The following is a 15267-nucleotide window of genomic DNA, read 5'->3' as shown; positions in this document are numbered from 1 at the left end:
TATCCTTACGGTCGAACATGTGCGCGCTGCCACATTATCACAGCCGCGCGCACATGTACGGGTAGTTGTTTACTCGGACGCTGGACATAGGACGTCTCCTCGCGTGGCAGCGCAATTGAGAAATTGTTACTGCCCCACCCACACCCACAGCCTCAGCCGTAAGCCCAGCTGATGGCACAGCCGGGCGGACTTTCATTCAGAGCGAGAAAACAAAGGCCGCCTCGGCTGTCCTTTCATTCTCTATTTCGGACTCGGCTGGGGCTTCGGGTTAGGTTTCTGCCCGGAGAGAGTGCCGAGAGGAGCGGAGAGCGAGGCTTGACACACAAATGCGCACTCGCGCTCTCTCAGCTAAAATGGTATGCGTTACACTGGCGGCCGTAATTGATGATGATGGAAAGTTTAATTCAGAACAAAATTTGATCTTCGAAAGCTGTAGAGCCTTAGAGCTATATGCGGCATAGAGCTAGGATATTTTAAATTGTGTGTATATCTGATAAAATTGAGAAAGAGAATGAAAAAGCATTCTGAGGTACACAGTACAGTACAGCATCGTGAAACCTCTCTCAATGTGACATGGCCAGCAGTGTGCTAAGGACATGTGCACTTTCACTGCCACGCCACCCACACAAGCACGCACGGCATGCTCTCGATTTCACTCTAGCAACCACACACAAACACACAAGAATGTGCTTTTTGTGTTTTTGTGTGACTTTGCTTTTGCATTTGGTCCGTCCTTTGCGACTTTGCCTGTCCTTATCGATTTTCAGCGAAATTTCACAGGCTCACGGCGCAAGTCAGTGCCATGCGAAAGCGAAGTTTCACTTGTCGCTCTGAGTTCGTTCGTGTCGCAGCAGCAGCAGCAGCAGGAGTAGCAGAAGCACTAGCGAGTGCCGTTATATCGTTAACCGTTCGTTCGTTCGTTACATAAAGAAGAGATTCCAATAGAAAGTTTAAGTACGCTGCTGTCAGACGGCATAGATCAGTGAAACTTTCCAGGAATAACCAAATCAGCAAATTGTGATAAGCAGTACGAAGCGCGACCCCAAACCCCAACCCCCCAAAGAAATCGAATCAAATTTCAATGTAATAAGTCGGAAATTGAGTGTATCCTCTCACTTTCACCTCTAACTCTCTCTCTCTCTCTATGGAGAGTAGTGTACAGCTGGCATCTGGGTGCGAAAACACAGCACGCTTTTGATAAACGTGCCGTAACACGGGCGTTGCGTTGAAAAAAAGTTGCAGGTAGCAGCAGACGCAGAGAGTAGGGAGGTAGAGAGCAGAAAGAACGAAATGTAATAGAGGTCAAAAGAAGCATTGATTTAACGTGTTCTGTGCACTTCCTCCCCCACTCCACTCCCCCTATTCTCAATCTCCCTTTCACCCACTCACCCACTCCCGCTCTTCACAGTTCAGTTCACCTCTACTTCGTCTTCTTCTTTAAGTTCTCCTCCTGCTCTCCCTCTCTCTCCTCTCCCACTATCTTGGGTGGTCTGTTTTTCGGGACACGACTGTTGTTAATAGTGTGCTCGGCTCGCCTGTCTTCCCGGATATTTGTGATTCTAGGCGTGCTTGTTGTCTGTGTGTGTGTTTCCTAAATATTTTGTTTAAAGTTTCATTCATTCAAAAGAATACGATACACACGCACACGTACAGTGCGCCGTGTGCGTGTGTGTGTGTGGGCGTGTGTATGTGCGAAAATGTTGATGACGAACCCACTTACGTTTATCGCAAACCCACGAAACACACACACACACACACACACAGACACATGCACAGTTCAATATCCAATAAGAAACCAAGCATAATTACATAATCAAATAAAGGAACGACTAGCAAAAAAGACAAAACAAAAGCCTAAAAGGAATAAACAAAAGCACAAGTCTCAGAAAACCAAAAAATAAAACAGAAAGTTAATCCAAAAATGAAACGAAAATCAACGTAACGTGCACAATTATTTAATCAACGCCAGAGGCCCCCTGGAAACGCCTCAAACAAAAGAAAAAAAACTACATAGAAAGCGAAAAGGAAAGAGGAGAAAACTACGTATAGGAAGTAATAATAAAAAACAACCAATGTACCTGCAACAATGAAATTGAGCAAATCTTAAACAACAAACCCCAAAAACCAAAAACCAAATTTCACCAGGATAAAGATTACTTTTAAAAATATACAAAGACACTCGATATATACCAAAGAAAAGTGCTACACATATACTCGTAAAAGATAGGCAATACATATAACATATGCTATAAAGACTACTACCGTACATAAACCGTATAAACCGTAGTTCGTTGACGTTTGTTCACTGCTGGGAGGATAAGGATAGCGATAGAGATAGAGAGTACCCCCCTATCCAATCGTTGGATTGGATCGTAGAGTAATATGGAACTAACCTCGTAGTTTGTAGAGAGACGTGCGTCTCCGCAAGTAGGAAGCAAATCAAATACTCGTAGGCGCAACATAAACGCACTTAACGACTAACTAAAACTACCAAGTAGTTGGCTCTCTTATACAATATATACATATATAATATATACACCTAAAAGATATATACAAGATACCTAGCTGTAGCCGAACATATACGCCAATCTAAATATCTACCTATATGGATTTATTTTTATAATGTCGCTAAACGAGCCCGAGCATCCTCAAAACTACTCCCACTCCCACTCTCACTCCGAGTAACACTCCGAGTCACGGCCCCTAGTCCTCCTCGACCTAGGCCTTTCAAATTGCATCTGAATAAGTAACGAGGTCGATTAATGTATTAATTGGGCGGCGAAGGACACCGCCACGCCAAGCCGTGCCAAGGAGGGACCCCACTCGGTCCGGTCCGGTCCTTGCCCCCGCCCAGCCGCATCCTTTCTCGCTCGCGTGTCGTGTCGCTCGTGCTAGAATCCAAGGAGATATACGCGCTCACACACACACACATAAAATATATATATATATAAGGAAAACTACCTGCTTTGGGTTTCCTGTGTGGCGCCTGCCTTGACGTAACTTTCGGCCGCACAGCTGCAGGAGAAGGAGGGAGTAGCACCGAAACGCCTTAACCTGACTCACTTCCATCGCTCCAAAGAGCGACCGCAACGCCAGAAACGCCAAACCTTGCCCGCTGTGCGTTCATTAAACTTTCATGACCAAACATTAAATTGCAAAGAGCAGGAGGAAGTGAAAGTGGAGAGGAGATAAAAGGAGGAATCCGAACCCCCATTACCATTCCATAGCATACATTTCGGAGTAAGGAAACTAAGCCAAAGTAACAACGCTCCATCATCCCCCGGCTCTGTTGTTGTTGTTTTTTTGTGATAAATTATTCACCGATCCGGATCCGGATCTTGATCCCGCCCACCCAATCCAGCCCTTCTTGTTCTTCGGCCTCAGCTCCAGTTCCAGCTCCAGTTCCAGCCCCACCATCACCTTCTACACCACCACCAAAAACAATAACGATACCGTAGAGGAAAAACGACATTTATAATCCAAAGTACAAACGAATAACCCCAAACAACGCTGCAACCCGAACTAAACTATAAATAGCAACATATGGTTTTATTATACATACAAGCCGGCAGATATACATGATTAGAACACATAACCTCCAAGCAAACACCCGCATAACGAATAACGAATCGAATCGAAACGAAGCGAAACGTGCAAAACCGAAAGCAATACAAGCAAGTGCTGTTAACTATTTTAGGAGCTACTTTTTAGACATTCAACCCTACGTTACTTAACACCCAAGAACCCACCAAAATAACCGAACCCCAAACCCCGGAAGGAGGACAACAAGCAGGAGGCAATGCAGTGAGAGTGAAACAGATAGACTAACACACAACGAAAATCAATTTATTTTGGCATTAGTGTGTTAGTTAATGCCAAAAATCGAAACGGAAGTTGCACCCCCACTCCACACACAGACACACACAGACACACACCCACATAAACACCTAAAAAATGCCCATAACAGGGTTAAGAATTGCATCAGTCATCGCGGGGCGTCCATTATAGAACGGAATAGCCCCAACAAAAGGCACCAACAGCCACCACATCAGGAGTTTAACGGCAACTGTAACGGTTAGAGGATAGCGGGTAAAAGTCAAAAGTGGCGAGAGAGTGGCGTAACTTCACCGTTACTCGATGTGGTGCTAGTGCTGGCGACGTGACGGCGGCGTTGTTGACAGAAAATGCTTGTGAAACACACTCAGCGCCGAGTCAGCGGTCCTGGAGCATTTGGAACCTTTACCAACGATCAACGGTATGAGAAAACCCATCCATCATATACCCACGTATGCCCTCTCCATGTCTATGTCCTTTGTACTGTTGTTGTGTTGTGCACGATCAATGTACAGTTGTGTGAGTGCGTGCATTGGGGTGATTCGTGTGATAAGGAATGATTACGAAGGATCACCACAGAGTGGTGACACCCTGTGCCCACACTCGCACCGCACACCATTATTCATAAATTTCGATGAGATGTATGTAATTCTGTTCATATTTTTTGTGTTGTTCGATTCCGTTTTGTCCTTGTAATACCCGATACTCAAAATGAGTATTGGGGTATATTAGATTTGTGGTAAAAGTGGATGTGTGTAACGTCCAGAAGGAACCGTTTCCGACCTCATAAAGTATATATATTCTTGATCAGCATCAATAGCCGAGTCGATTGAGCCATGTCTGTCTGTCCGTCTGTCCGTCTGTCCGTCCGTCCGTCCGTCCGTCTGTCCGTCCCCTTCAGCGCCTAGTGCTCAAAGACTATAAGAGCTAGAGCAACGATGTTTTGGATCCAGACTTCTGTGATATGTCACTGCTACAAAAATATTTCAAAACTTCGCCCCGCCCACTTCCGCCCCCACAAAGGACGAAAATCTGTGGCATCCACATTTTTAAAGATACGATAAAACCAAAAACGCAGAATCGTAGAAAATGACTATATCTTATACAGTGCAAAATCTGAACCAGATCGTATAATGATTATAGCCAGAATCAAGAAAACAATTTTATTCTTTCTCGCTCTGTCTCTCTCTAACACACAGGTTTCATGGTCGGTTTTGCCAATTGCAAAATATGAGTTCAAGGATCTCAGAACCTATAAGAGCCAGAGCAACCAAATTTGGTATCCACACTCCTGTGATATCGGACCTTGACCGTTTCGTGTCCAAATTTCGCCACACCCCCTTCCGCCCCGCCAAAGGACGAAAATCTGGGGCATCCACAAATCTCAGAGACTATTAAGGCTAGAGTAACCAAATTTGGTATACGCACTTCTGTTAAATCTCACTATAAAACGTATATCTCAGAATTTCGCCCCACCCCCTTCCGCCCCCACAAAGGACGAAAATCTGTTGCATCCACAATATTGCAGATTCGAGAAAACTAAAAACGCAGAATCATAGATAATCACCATATCTATCAGATTGCTGAATCTGGATCAGATCGGATCATTTTTGTAGCCAAAAGCAAGAAATCAATTTGCAGTGGCTCCGCAGCGCCCGACGTCACGCTCAGACTGATTTCTGTCTCTCTCGCACGCACTCTTTGTCGTGTCGTTTAATAGTAGCGGCGTCTGCCGGAGGAGAGCCATACTGACTAAGTATCGGGTATAAATGTAGAGTTGCGGTCTCCGCAGCAACTCACAACGTTCCCCCTCGTTTTTTTTTTTTATTTGTCGATGGTGTCATTGTTCGTTTGTCTCTTGAGTTACCGTTACCCTGTTATTGTTGTAAATGTTGTTGCTGCTGCTGTTGTTGTTGTTGTTACTGTTCACGTGTATGTTTGTGTGTGTGCTTATGCAAGTTAATTTTATCCTTATTCGAAGGACAAAATAAAAGATTATTTTGATTCTGTTCACTTTAGCGAAGTGCTTTTATTGAATATCAGAATGTGACTGCTTAAATCTAGAATTATAATTCTTAAAGAAACCTATCGATGAACGCGGCAGAGGAACTTCGGCAGAGGCCGAATTGTTGGGGTCTTCAGACTTATTGTAGGCGGCGGCGTCAGTGGCGACAGCGGAGTTGCAGTTATTGACCGGCAATAGGAAGTCAATGTTGCTGGTCGATGTTGGGGGTGAAGAACAGCGGAGTCATCAGAAATGCATTGTCGACATTATCGCAGTCGCGACGTCGAAGACGGGGTGGGGGCGATGGTTTCTCGTGAAGTGCTGACTTGAAGTGGAGCGCATAAGCACTTCCAGAAATACAATGTTTCGGTTCTTGTTTTAGGCAGGAAATGGTTTTTACTTTTTTTGTAAATTGTGACAGAATTCTTGCGAATTGTTATTACAATTGGGTAATAAACTATTGGGCAAGAATTTTTATACTTTTTTCTGTTTTAATTGGAAATAAGAGTATTGAACTCTTAGGGTGTTAACTCTTCCCCTCTTATTTCATTTGTCCTCAAATGAATTTTTAGAAATATGGTATGTTATTAAATTCAAGATTTTGGTTTGTGTTTGTTGGTATCTTTGTATCGGTTTTGATTTTGATGTCTGGTATTTCTGGAGGAATGTTGAGTATCCCTTTTTGTGGTTTTCGACACACATGTGATATTATGATCAGTATTATTGCAATTGTAAATAGCGTAATAAGAGTCATACTATTTATTGAGGAGTGAGTTTGAAGGAAGTTTAAGTGTTTCGTATTGTTGATGTGAAGTTCATCGAGTGCTTTGAGAGAAAGTATTTTTATGCGTTTTTCTTGCAATGGGCCTACTTGTACCATTGGAGTTTGTGGTTTGGTTATAGTTTTGTGAATGTTTGTAAATTTCTATTCGTTAATGTTTATTGTATCGTTCCAGTACTTTAGTAAGTACGTGCCCCTTAGTTTTTCATAGCCGTTTTGCCATTTTATTGTTCCGTTGAAGTTATTTAGGAGGAGTGAGTCGGAATCTATTTCTTCTATATGTTCGATGTGTTCTGCATTGCTGTAGTTACACGAGGAATCTTTCCCTATCAATAATCTACTAATACAGCTATCGTGGTTTAAGTTGATTACATTATTTGTTTTGCAAATTTTTACGTTATTGTAGTCTTTACATGGTTTATTAATTCCGTAAGTGTTCAATTCATTAATAAATATTTCTTGGAAAGGTAAATTAACAATGAGGTTTTTTCGGACGACCGGTCGAATAATGATATCTTTATAGGTTTCTTTTTCTAACTTAGGGATCTTAATAATATAGAGTAATGTTTTTTTATTATATAAAATTGAGACGTCTGCAAACTCAAGCATTTCTTCTATTGAATTGAGTGGGGTTAGTATTTCCTTAAAGTTTTCTTTAATTGTCTCTATTTCGTTTTCGTTAAGAAGGAATGTGTTTACTATATTTATTTTTGCCCATTGAATTGCATATTTTACATTGATTAGTTCTTCTTTTATAAGTCGGGTTTGAATTTGTAGACTAATGGCTATTTCGTTGCTGAATGAATTGTCTTTTTTTATTGTATTCAAGAGTCTATTGTTTATTTCTGTGAGTTTGTTTATTCGTTTCTCAAATTGTGTATTTATTACTATTTGCTTATTATAATTTGAAATTATATCATTAAGATTATTTTGGATCATTATTTTGGTCATCATGATAGGGACTTCCGGCTATATATTTCCATGCCGTGCCGATCATATCTATCTACTGTGTCGAGTGGGTGTAAGTGTCCAAGGTCCAAGGTATTATAAAAATCATTATTTTTTAGGTCTTTTTCTTTGTACCAAAGAGTTTGGTCTAGAGTTTGTTTTATTAGTGTTAAATCTATGACATGAATTAGTTTTGTATGTTCTGAGGTTAGTTTGCCTGTTTTAGTATGAATAGTTAAAACATGGCTATCGGTATAGTTGGTTATTTCGATAGATCCAGCTACTAATTGTAGGAGGAGTAATGATGTTATCAATCTGGAAGAGAATGAAGAATATCGTAAAAAAATTGTATTTTCGGGTATTTTCCGATTCGTGGTGCTATAATCGGATGGAACCCGCAATCGGATAAATCTTTTAGTTTTGGGTTTAGTTATTTCATATAATATAACCTTTAGTCATTTTAATACGGACATGGACATGGACCTATGAATATCGGACAGTTATTAACTTTTTATGTTACTTTTGTGAACATTTTTTCCTGACACAGTTTTAATTGTAGTGTTATTGTCTTCTTTTACTGTTTCTTTTTTAAATCTTGGAGACAATTTTGATCCTAACCGTGTGTTTATTTTTACGAATATTTCTTGACCTGGTGAGTATAGTATTATCGGTTTTTTTTCTTGTTGTGATTTTTTAAATCCGAGTCCTGTTTGTTTTTAAGTTTGTCAATATTATTTTGTCGGCTTATTTCGTATTGGTCAGGATTTGTTGTTACGTTTCTACCAAAGAATACTTCTAACGGTTTTCTGTTGGTTACTGAGTGTATCGAGAAATTGTACTCGTAAATGGCCTGATTCAGTAATTCTTGAAATGTGCTATAGATTCCTTTACTTTTTAAACACCGCATTATTTCTGAGAGGGTTGAATGGAATCTTTCTACCTGTCCATTTACTGAGCTTTTGTAGGGTGGAGCTGTAAATATCTGAATTCCCAATTGGTCTTTCATCATAAACGTTATGGAAGCTGAATTTAAGGATTTTTCATTGTCAATTACTACATTTTTTGGTACGCCGAAATAAAACAGAATATCATGCAGAGATGGTTTTATATCTTCGATGGATTTGGATTTATTGTTTCTTCCTTGGGCTAATTTGGAAAATGTGTCTATTGCTGTCAAAACTAAATTTCTTTCTGTATAATAAATATCAATGTGAATAGTGTGACCTGGATATTGTGGTATTGGTGTTTCCACGATTTCGGGATTAGTGGGGTGTCTGTCGTATTTTACTTCCTTACAAATCTGACACTGCTTTACTATAGTGGAAATTTTCTGTTTCATTTTTGGAAAATAGAATTTTTCGATGAGTTGTTTTTGATTTTCTACGGCATTCCTGTGGGCCCTGTTGTGAACTTTTAAGATCTCTTCTTCTTGTTGGCTTTCGTTACTTAGATCTTCTACTCTACTTTGTGTGAATCTAACTTTGTATTGGAAGAAATTTGATGGGTATATTTTTTGGATTTGTCCCATAATATGTTCGGTTGTTTGAATTCCATTATGAACGGAGGGGCTAAGGTATTTTTTTAATATTTGTAATAAATCAGCTTCGGTGAATATGTTTTGTGTAATTTCATGTCGATGAAATGTTGGAAATGGTATACTAAATTTGTAATTATTTTCGTTTCCTGGAATAATAAAGATTTGGTTTTTAAAAGCATTTATTGGTATTTCCATACTATGAATTAACCTTTTGGAGGAACTTTGGCTACTATTTTGTGTCGTGATGGAGTTTATCTCCTTGATTCTGGACAAAGAGTCAGCTACTACATTGGCTTTTCCTGGTTTGTAGATTAGCTGATAGTCGTACTCTTCCAAAAATGTTCTCCATCGTTTTATTCTCGCGTTTCCATTCCAATCGCTCATGGAATGGGTTAAGGGTTGATGGTCGGTGTAAATTTTTACCTTTGCTCCCCCATAGAGATAATTTCTCAAAGACTTCAATGACCATATTATTGCTAGCATTTCTTTTTCGTTTGCTGCATAATTTTCTTCGGCTTTCGAAAGGGTTCGGGAAATGAAGGATATTGGTTTGTCATTTTGGGCAAGAACTGCTCCTAATGCGAAATTTGAGGCATTTGTTGTGAGTTGAAACTCTTTATTGAAATCTGGGTATTGTAAAATGACTTCTGTCGAAATGAGGGTGTTCTTGAGTTTTTTGAAAGCTTCCATTGCCTCTGGGTCAAGGTGAATGATTTTTTTGCTCGAATTGTTTTTAGATACGCGACCATTTTCCCCTCTTCATAATGAGGTAAGTGGTTTGGCTAGCATTGCATAGTCCTTTATGAATCTTCTATAGTAACCGGACAATCCTAGGAAGGATCTGAGATCCTTTAATGTTTTCGGACAAGGATACTTGGAAATGGCTTCCACCTTTGCAGGATTGGTTTCTATGCCTCTATCGGAAATAATAAATCCTAAAAATTCTACTTTATTTTTAAAGAACTCGCATTTGTCGAGTTGGCATTTAATATTGGCTTGTTCAAGGGTATCGAATATGGTCGCGAGATTGTTAGCATGTGTTTTTTCATCTTTCCCAAAAATATTTATGTCGTCAATATAAATATAGCAGATTTCACCAATATGTGGTCGTAGGATATCGTCAAGGGTGCGTTGGAATATTGCCGGTGCATTTTTTAGTCCAAAGGGGAGACGTGTGAATTCGTATTTACCGTTGTTGATGGAGAATGCAGTTTTTTCGATATCTGATTTTTTTAATAGAATTTGATGGAATCCACTTTTAAGATCTAGTACTGAAAAGAACTTGTTGTTTCCTAGTTGTGCTAAAACTTCATTTATATTTGGAATGGGATATTTATCGGCAACAGTAACTAAATTTAGTTTCCGGTAGTCGATAACTACTCTGAATTTTTTCTTTTGAGAGGCATCCATTTTTTTCGGAACCAGCCATACGGGGGAATTGTACGGGGACCTAGATGGTCTAATTATCCCGTCATCTAGAAGTTCTTTTATTTGTTTCTCTACTTCTGTTTTGGATCCCACTGGTAGGGGGTAACATCGTGAATAAACTGGAGTATCAGAGGTGGTGCGGATATCTGCTTTAATGTTTGTGGTGTAAGTAAGTTTTCTGTTTGGATCTGCGAACAAATTAGAGTGTGTTTTAAATAGGTTTTCAAGGGTTAGTTTTTGTGTTTCTGTTAGATGTTCTTTCCTATTGAATATGACATTCACTGCTTCCAAGAATTTTTCCTTTATCGGAATAACATGACCATTGTTTATTGTTAGTGTTCGTTTTTTTATGTCAATGACTGCTCCTAATTCTTTGAGGTAGTCATTTCCTAGTATGGTGTCAAATGATTTTAAGGTGGGTAACAGAAAGAATTTTACATTAATATTAGGGATATTGAAAAGGTTTGCAATTTTATGGTGTGTTATTTTTATGCTACCACTAACGGTGATAGCGTTAAAAGGTTTTTGGTTTAAAATTGGGTTATTAACATGTTGGGGTTGAATATAGCTTTTATTAGAGCCGGTATCTACTAAGATTTTTAAGGTCTGTCCACTCCTCAATCTACACTCTATATAGGGTAGTGAGGAGTTTTTTATTCTAAAAAATGTAAGTCACTTAGTTGTTCGAGATTCGAGTCGTTATTGTCTGTATCTGGTTCTTGAGCATACTCCTCAAGGGTTTGTTAAAAGTCATTTTCGTTTTCATACTCATCTTTCAGTTGTTCGTATTCAGCCAAAGTTGCGTAATTTATTTCATCAGGCGAAGAGTTCGTTTGAGTTTCGTCGGTTTCGCCAGTTTCGATATTGAATTGTCTTTGTCTTTTTTCTATTACATTTTGAGTTGTTGGGGGTCGTTTTCCTGCTTGAAAATGCGGACGATTCATATAGTTGACATTTCTAGTATGGAGACTTGGATCTATCTCCATTGGTTCTGGTTTTGGCATTGGCTTTGGTGCGATCGGACGATTCGGAATGTTATTCTGAGGGAATTGTTGACGGGGATAACTCTGTGTAACTTGAGGTGTTTGGTAATTATAGTTTTGTCTGGGAGGAATTGAAGGTTTATATTGATTATACTGGTGGTACTGAAGAGGTTGCCTAAAGTTATTATAGTTGATATTTGATCGGGGTGCTGGAATTGGTTTTTGGTTTCATCCCCTAAATCCAATAGTGGGTGCTTTGGCGTTAGCATAATTGGAACGATAGTTCTGGTTTTCTAATTTTAAACAAAGGTGTAGAGCTGATGGGAGGTCTGCTGGTTCTTTCATACCCAGGAGTCGAGGAAGATCTCCTCGTAGTCCTCTGACAAAAGTATCTAAAGCTTTATCGCGGTATAGTTTGGTCATTAATTGTTCTGCTTCCCTTCCTAATTCCATGCAACCTATTTTATTTAGAATCAGTGACATTTGGTGAAAAACGACTTGATGATAATCTTCCACTGACTGTTGATTTCCCTGCACTAGCATGGTCATCTGGTACTCTAATGTACTCAGGTCTCTCTTGTCACCATAGTGTAGGGTTAAACATTTGGAAATAGCATTCCAATTAAGAGGAATGTTGTATGATTCTAATGCCGTATCGGCATTTCCGACAATGTTTCGAATGACTTGAAGGACCCAACGTACTTTCGGGTTCCTACTATGTCTGCAAAGTCCCCTAGAATCCTATCTACTCCCTTCTTCCAGGAACTAAATTCGTTTAAGCTTCCCGAAAAGTCCCGAATACTTTTCACTAAGTCTGGGATTTTGTCGTAGTCACTCGCATTGTGAGGATGTGCAGGGTTTACTTCTTGATCAACTGCGTTGAGGAAGTCGGTGTTAGGGTTAGGTGAGGCTCGTTCGAATAAAGTGTTCACTAAATTGGTTACCAAGGATGTAATTTCTTGCCTACTCATATTTGTACCAGCATTGGGGTCTTGAACTAGAACGGCAGGTCTGATTAGGTTATTAGGATTTGCCATTATGTGCAAGTATTAAGTATTTGTAAGATATGAATATGGTTTTTGAAATATGTGAATAGGTATTTTGTTTGTTTTAGCTTTCGTAGGTTTGGGTTTTTATTTTCTTTTTCCCTTTGGGGTTTTTGTTTCCCGTTTTATAATTTTTGGTATCGCGCGGAAAATTTTTTTTTTTTAATTGTTTTACTTTTGTGAATTTTTTTCTTCACTTTATTTTATTTTCACTTGAAAAAAATGTTTTTTGGCTTTCGTCGTTTTGTTTTTGTTTTACTTACCTTAACATGTTGGATGTGGCTCCTCCAACGGGCGATCTGGAATTGGTCCCTTTTATGATGGTATCAACTTACTGAGGTTCCTGGACTTCGCTCTTTTTTGGTTGGTGTTCCTGAGTACGGAATTTTTAGGAATTGGAGTCACCGATGGGTTATACCGGACAATATTACGAAATATTGTGAGTCACTTCGGTAATTATTATTGAGACCGACGGCTGCAAGTTTTTGCAGTTTTCGCGAACGTACTAAACTTTTTGCTGTGTTGTTCACTAGTCAGGTCCCTGCTCGGGCGCCAGTTAATTTTATCCTTATTCGAAGGACAAAATAAAAGATTATTTTGATTCTGTTCACTTTAGCGAAGTGCTTTTATTGAATATCAGAATGTGACTGCTTAAATCTAGAATTATAATTCTTAAAGAAACCTATCGATGAACGCGGCAGAGGAACTTCGGCAGAGGCCGAATTGTTGGGGTCTTCAGAATTATTGTAGGCGGCGGCGTCAGTGGCGACAGCGGAGTTGCAGTTATTGACCGGCAATAGGAAGTCAATGTTGCTGGTCGATGTTGGGGGTGAAGAACAGCGGAGTCAGCGGGTGGGGGCGATGGTTTCTCGTGAAGTGCTGACTTGAAGTGGAGCGCATAAGCACTTCCCGAAATACAATGTTTCGGTTCTTGTTTTAGGCAGGAAATGGTTTTTACTTTTTGTGTAAATTATGACAGAATTCTTGCGCATTGTTATTACAATTGGGTAATAAACTATTGGGCAAGAATTTTTATACTTTTTTCTGTTTTAATTGGAAATAAGAGTATTGAACTCTTAGGGTGTTAACTTGTATGTGGGAGAGTGCGAAGGAGAATGTCGGTCGGGCAATGGCCAAGTGTTCCACTGTCCTCCATTAGGAGCAATTCCTTTGACCGGCTGAAAGAGCACATTCACGTTCACATTCACATGCCTGGTCAGGGGCCAGAGGCCACAGGATGTCCCATCATCCGTCACTCTAGTCAATGCAATTACAAAAACTAGATTGAAAGCCGAGCGAACAATAGCAGCAACAATGGATGGCCACGCCAGGCACGCCAGCAGCATACATAGTACATAGCCATACACGCTCCCACACACAATGCAACGCTGGAAAATAGTGTCAAAGCACTTTCGTTGCATACAGCCGGGCGCCACTGTACTTGAAATTGCAGTTGTGCTTTGGCTGTGTGTGCGCTTGTGTTCTTTTGCTTTTACTTCAACGAAATGATTTAACCACTGACCGAATTTCGGCTGCTGTTCTGTTTATGTGTTGTGTTGTGTTGTGTCATGTGCTTGTATGTACATACGTATCGATAAGTGCTTGCTGACTTCGTTGTTGTGTTGTTGTATTGCTGCTTTCACACAGCGTATTCACATGGACACGGCACACACCCACACTCACGCGGATACACATACGCTGACTGCGACCAGCAGAAGGCCACAAAGGCCGTTCTTTTTATACTCTTTCAGAGGTGTGATATTGAAGAGATATCATGTCCGTCCATATATTTCAATCCAAACAAATAATAAGAGTATTAAGATAAACTAACCCAAAAACACAACACTCTCTAGTGGCAAGTTATCGAAGGATATGTATATGTATATATCGATACATATGTATGTATAAGAGTATCAAAAGCGTCGGCGCCCTAAGGTAGGCTGCTATTGTTGCTGTTGCTCCTATCGATGTGCAAAAGGAAGCTCGATAATTCGAACTCAACTACATAGTTGCAAACACGCATAGACATGCACAGACTTGCATAGACATGCACAGGCAGGAATTCAATTTCTTATCTCCCATCAACGAATCTTATTTTAGTTATTTGTTTCGCTCAGTTGGTTTCGTCTTCGGTTTGTTTCTTTGGTTTTGTTTTATTTGCATTGCATTCGTTTTCGCCACGTGAATAACAACAAAAAAAAAAAAACAAACCAGAACAAGAACAAGAACCCGAACCCGAACGAACAGAAGCGAAATCAGATCAAACAAAAATTTCGACAGCTGCCCTGACATCATCAGCGAAGGTACCGCCGACCAAGTTCCGAATATTCCCCCTCTCTCTCTCTCTCTCTCTTTCTCTCTTTGACTGACTCCCAGTCACTGCCTTTCTCTTTTTGTCTATAAACATACATACATATATTGTAGTTGCTCTAATACTACTATGTACTTCTACTACTAATACTACTGCTCTGCTACTTTCTACCAATACAATTACAACTGCAACATACAGAATAAGATACACTTTTAATGCTATTAACTTTGCTGCTCGTTCCTCCCTCCACCCCCCGCTAAACACTCACAAGTTCGAAACTCTTGAGCTCCACAATTTCTTGTTGCAAGTAAAAGTAAACTCATTAACTTTGATGCACTTTGCTCCCCCCTCTACCCCTCTCCAAGCAGAGTCTGACGACGACGACGACAACCCT

General features: G+C 39.9%; 1 pseudogene; it reads left to right on the top strand.

Moving 5' to 3' along the window:
- The first annotated feature begins 2844 nt into the window (after positions 1–2844).
- The window catches only part of LOC117185819, a 42061-nt pseudogene continuing 29638 nt past the window's right edge, over positions 2845–15267 (top strand).

The sequence above is a fragment of the Drosophila miranda genome, assembly GCF_003369915.1.
Source record: "Drosophila miranda strain MSH22 chromosome Y unlocalized genomic scaffold, D.miranda_PacBio2.1 Contig_Y2_pilon, whole genome shotgun sequence".
In the NCBI taxonomy this organism is placed as follows: domain Eukaryota; kingdom Metazoa; phylum Arthropoda; class Insecta; order Diptera; family Drosophilidae; genus Drosophila; species Drosophila miranda.
This window is presented reverse-complemented; position numbering and strand designations above follow the sequence as displayed.